Genomic DNA, 5,955 nt, shown 5'->3' with positions numbered 1-5,955 from the left:
TGTGCCTTGGAGGTTGTGCACTCTCCTCCTCAACATCAACTTCCAACTCCATGGAAGAAGGCTCTTCAATTTGTGCTTTCTCTATGTATTCAACATATTCTAAGGCTCCAACCACTACTTCCTCTTGTACAATAATCTCAACCTCCTCCTCTTGTTGCATTTCTTGCTTTAACTCCTCTTCTTCACCTTGGAGCTTCAAGTTCACTCCCTCACTAACCTCCTTGGTTTCTTCTCCACATTCAACAATGGGAGTGCCTTGATCGCATAGGCTTAGGCGGGATGAGACTATGTTGCCAATGGCTTCTACCATGATAGCCATTTTCGCTCTTAACTCCTCAAACTTCTTTTCATCCTCCTCGTGTCGCCTTAAGATATGAGATTCAAGATCTCTCAATTCTAGCATGTGGGCTTCATCAGGAGGTGATGGTGGAAGAGAGGGTTCATTGTTTGAGAAAAGGTTGTTGTAATTGGAAGGTGGTTCATATTGGTGAAATTTTTGAGGTGGTGTGTATGGACTTTATGGTTCTTGGGAGTATTGCTGTTGGAATGGTGGTGGCTCTATGTATGGTTGATATGGTGGTTGGTATGGTAGGTATGGGTTAGGATCATGTGGAGGTGAATGGTGGTATGAGGCTTGTGAGTATGGTGGAGGGCTATATTGAGAAAGAGGTTCATATGCATGTGGTGGTTGTGGTTGACAATCACAATAAGGGTCATCACACACATTGGATTGGTATGCATTAGGATTAGGATTATACCCATAAGAGTTCGGAGGAGGTTGTTGCCAAGAAGGTTGTCCATAAGCTTGGGGCTCCTCCCTTCTTTGATTTCCAAATCCTTGATGCACATCCTCATTGAAGCTTCCATTTCCTACAACATAGTTTGAACCACACTCATATCAAAAGTGATGAGAATTCATGGTGATAAGAGAAGACAAAAACAAAACTAACAAGAAACAAAGAAAACAAAGTCCTACAACTAGCAAAAGCCAACAAGCAAACCAAAAATCAAGCTATTCACAATATATACAATAGCCAATAACATAGCACCATTGCAATTCTCCGGCAACGGCGCCATTTTGAAGAGTAGAAATAACCGAAGTATTTTGACTCTGGGTCGTCTCACAAGGAATTGCAATGAAGTGTATGCTTATTGGCTATGAAGGGGGCAAGGGGGTTTGATTGATAAAGGGCAAGAAATTAACTGTGCAAGAAAGGTAAATCAAGCAAGCAATTAAAGAAAGCAATTAATAAGGTGAGTCATTCATGGCAAGGGTTGAGAACATAGGCTTTCTATCCTAGTCATGCAATGATCAATTCATCTTATTTAGTCAACTTCAACAAATAGAAGAAGGTATCATGTCATCTTCACATAGGGAGAATGTCAAACAAGACTAGTTAATCATGTCACAATAATAAACAAGAATTTATCTCATTACGTCACCCCGAAGATGGAATAAGGTATCATATTATCTTCACACTCGAAGAAAGTCTAACAAGACTAGCTAATCTCAATCCAAAGGTCCTAATCAACTCACTAAGTGAATTAGCAAGAGATTAGAGTTAATGGAAACAATACTAGCTAACAACTCTAGATCACCAACATGAGTTGGATTTTCATGACTCAAGATTGCCTAATTACTCTTTCCAAGCCAAGAATACTCAAAATCTACTCTAAAGCTCAACCATGTATTTTGTCAAACACTTGGTGGGTATAAATGGAAATCATGGTAAATATGCAAGAATTATAAATCTACCAACTACCAATTGCAAGGAAAGTAAGATCACAACTCAAATCAACAATAAAATAACATCAAACATTAAATTGCATTTAAAGGGATCCAAATCCAACCAGAGCATCCATGAACATAAAAGAGAGCATAAAAGGAAAATTAACACTACAAACCATGAAAATCAAAGAGTAGAAGCAAGAATTCATAAAGGAAGCAAGATGAAAACATGAGATTTAACCTAGATCTAGAAGAGATTAACCTAACCTAACCTAATTCTAGAGAGAAGAGGGAGCTTCTCTCTCTAAAAACTACTCTACATAGTGCTAACACTTCAAACAATTGCTCCCCCTTTGCTTGGACTTCAATTCTACATGAAATACACTCAGAAACAAGTTAGATTTGGGCCTGGGCAGCTCAGAAATTGCCCCCAGCGTTTTGCCTTGAAGTGGGTCACGTGTGAGAATCGGCGCGTACACGGCATGTGCGCGTGCGCGTTGATTGGCTATTTCCTCAGCCGCGCGTACGCGCCTTGTGCGCGTGCGCGTCGCCATGCGATATCACTTCTGCGCACGTGTGTCTTGAACGCTTGCGCGCCCATTGAAGCATTCTCAATCTTTGTTTCTTCATGCATTCTCCACTTTGTATGCTTTTCTCCTCATTTCTCCCATTCGATACTTGCCTTATGAACCTGAAATCACTCAACAAACACATCAAGGCATCGAATGGAATTAAAGTGAGTTAAAATCACCAATTTAAGGGCCTAAAAAGGATGTTTGTGCACTTAAGCACAATTCAAGGGAGAATTACAAAACCATGCTATTTCATTGAATAAATGTGAGAAAAGGTGATAAAATTCCCTAAAATAAGCACAAGATAAACCACGAAATTGGGGTTTATCACAAGGTAAGCCCATTCAACTAAGAAGGGTTGACCTTAAGCCCATTGATAAACCACTATTTTATGGTTTATCTTGTGCTCAATTGAGTGGTTTTTATTAAGTCCTTGCACACTTATTCATATGATTTACATGATTTTACAATTCTTTCCTAGTTTTGTTCTATGGTTGAAAACTTGCTTACTAGAAGTCTTTAATTTGTGTATTTTAATTCTCCTTTATAGCATTCGATGTCGTGACCCGTGTGTTAAGTGTTTCAGGCTTTATAGGGCAGGAATGGCTTAGAGAATGGAGAGGAAGCTTGCAAAAATAGAAGGAACACAAGAAACTAAGGAGATAACCAGCGAGCATCGATGCACACGCATGGCTCACGCGTGCGCGCGATATGGAGAAATTTGAAGCGACGCGTGTGCGTACCTGACTTGTACGCGTGGATTGGAGTTTGCACAAAGACGCGTGCGCGTGGATGACGCGTATGTGTGACATGCCAAGATGACCAGCGATGCGTACACGTGACTGACGCGTACGCGTGACGTGCATGATCTGTATAAGTTACAGAAAATGCTGGGGGCAATTTTGGGCCGACTTTGGACCTAGTTTCCGGCCTAGAAACACAGAATAGAGCCAAAGAACAGGCAGAGACACAACAGACATTCTCATTAGCATAGTTTTAGTTTTAGATTTGAATCGAGGGAGAAAATTACTCTTCCTCTAGGTTTTCTTTACATTCATAGTTTTATAGTCTTATACTTTTGCTTTGGATATTGAGAGAGTCGTCACCTCCGTTGAAGTTACTATTCTAGTTTGTTTCCTTATTCCTTTACTCTTTTGATTACTTATTAATCTTGTTCAGATAGGTATGTTGCATTTTGGATTTATTAATACAGAGAACTACTTTTTCCTTTAATTGATTTACAATCCTTACTTTATTTAATTTATCATCTCTTCTTCTTATATTTCTGTGAGCGTTATATTCATGTCAATGGAGTAGATTCCCAACTTGACATAGGGGTTGATTAAAAGGAGACACTTGAGTTGGAATGCTTAAGTGATTAGTTAAATTGGAAGTTGTTGGCTAATTCTCTATTTACTAACGCTAGTCCTTCCCAAGGGAGAGGACTAGGATTTGCAAATAAGAGTTAGCTCAATCACTTGACTTTCCTTTATTTAGTAAGGGTTAACTAAGTGAAAATAACAACCTTTTGATACTACACTTGAGAAATTCCAACAAGGATAGAACTTTCAATTAATCATACCTCCGGTCAAGACTTTTTATTCTAACTATATAAATCTCTTTTAATTTACATTGCTTTAATTCTCAATCCTTTATTTTCCTGCCTTTCAACTCTCAAAATTTCTCGGAAAACTCCTGATTAATAAAATAGCACCCTTTTGTCAACTCGTTGGGAGACGACCTGGGATTTACACTCCCAGTATTTTTATTCTAATTTTGTGACAACCTTTCTAAATTGATGAGTGGATTTTTGCTGGTTAAGAACTATACTCGCACCGTGTTTATATATTGATTTCTTAATTGGCTGATTTCTGCCTCACATCAATTTTTGGCGCCGTTACCGAGGAGTTGCAACTGTATGCTAAATTATTAGTTGGTGTAAATATTTTAAATTTTATTTATTTGTGTATTTTATTTTATTACCATGAGCTATATGTTTCTCTCACTGAACGACGCGTTCACTGCCTGATCCGAGCTTAGCCGCATTTGATCCTGAAATTGAAAGAACTCTTTCACGTATTAGACGAGCTCAGCGTCGGTTAGCCTCTGAGGGTGGTGAAGTGATTGTTATCAATTCACCAGTCTCATCTGAGGGCGAATCTGAACCGCCATCTGAGGGAGAAACAAGCTCCTCTACTACTAATTCGGTTGATTTACATGCAGATAACATGGCAGCACTCAGGAGGATCACTCTCCAGGAGGCAGGAGCCCCAGATTTTACACTGCAACCATATCAAGTGCGTCATCTAAATCTGGCTGCAGATTTTGAACTGAAGACTGCGCTAATCAACTTGATGCCTAAGTTTTATGGCTTACCTGCTCAGGAGCCTATCAAGCACCTCAGGAATATTCAGACAGCCTATTCTACTGTTAGGCGTCATGGTGCAAATGAAACTTCTATTCTGCTAACCGCCTTCCCGTTTTCTCTTGAGGGAAAGGCGAGGGAGTGGTACTACTCCCAACCTGAAGCAACTGTTACCAACTGGGATACGCTCAGGAGAGAATTCTTGAAAAAATACTTTCCAGCTGAAGTTACAGATAGATTGAGGAAAGAGATCTCTTGCATTATTCAAGGTGAATTAGAAACTCTTTATGAGTATTGGGAGCGCTTCAAGAATCTTCTAGACGCATGCCCCCATCACATGATTGACAAGTTGGTATTAATCAGCTACTTCACTCAAGGCATGAAGCCTCGGGATAAGACTACATTAGATGGTGCAAGTAATGGTTCCCTGAAAAAGTACAAGACCACAGATGAAGCGTGGCAACTGATCAGCGACCTAGCTGAGTCCACCCGGAATCACAGGCACAGGAACAGCCACTCAAAGGCTATTGCAGAGGTTTGCTCTAGTAGTGAAACTACTGCTTTCACACAGGCTATATGTGAGATGACCAACCTACTAAAACAGATGCAGCTGAATCAATAACAACCTCAGCCTCCCCCACTACAATAAAATCAACAGTTGGTTCCTCAAAGAGTATGCAGAATTTGTGCTGATTACACTCATTACACTAATAAGTGTCCACAACTCCAACAAGAAGATAACACCTTGGCAGCTACTCACAATTTCTATGACCACCCGAATCAAGGGTACAATTAACAAGGCGGCAATTACAACCAAGGTGGAAACTACAACCAGGATTGGCAAGACAACTCCAACCAGGGATGGAGAGACCATTCCAACCATGGATGGAGGGATAATTCCAACCAAGGTTGAAGGGACAACTACAATAGAAGAGGCAGAGACAACAACGGAAATCAGAGGTGGAATAACAATAACAGACAGCAGAACCAAAACCAGCCCTACAAAGCACCTCACTTAAGGCAGTCCCAAGCACCTCAGAACAACCAACAGCAGGCCCCTCAGATCACTTACCCTTCTTCTTCTTCTCATGACGAAGTGCTTCAATCTATTGAGCAAAGACAAAAGGCCATGGAGAACACACTTATCTCCATATTGAACGGTCTGACCTCTGCTGTACAAGCTCTTGCCTCACAGATTGGATTAATGAATACCTCCAATAATCAGTCTTCAAGCTCCAATAGAATTCCTTCTCAACCCTTACCCAACCCTAAGGGTGGCATCAATGCCA

The 5,955-nt window shown here is 40.4% G+C and overlaps 1 non-coding gene across 1 annotated transcript; it reads right to left on the bottom strand.

Moving 5' to 3' along the window:
• Positions 1–4,901: 4,901 nt before the first annotated feature.
• Positions 4,902–5,005, bottom strand: LOC112752118 (small nucleolar RNA R71). The gene has a single exon (XR_003176560.1). It is a non-coding gene; the product is annotated as a small nucleolar RNA R71 (small nucleolar RNA).
• Between the last annotated feature and the right edge of the window lie 950 nt (positions 5,006–5,955).

This window comes from Arachis hypogaea, chromosome 15 (genome assembly GCF_003086295.3).
Source record: "Arachis hypogaea cultivar Tifrunner chromosome 15, arahy.Tifrunner.gnm2.J5K5, whole genome shotgun sequence".
NCBI classification, from domain to species: Eukaryota; Viridiplantae; Streptophyta; class Magnoliopsida; order Fabales; family Fabaceae; genus Arachis; species Arachis hypogaea.
Note: the sequence above shows the minus strand (reverse complement) of the source record. Positions and strands in the feature narration are given on the sequence as shown.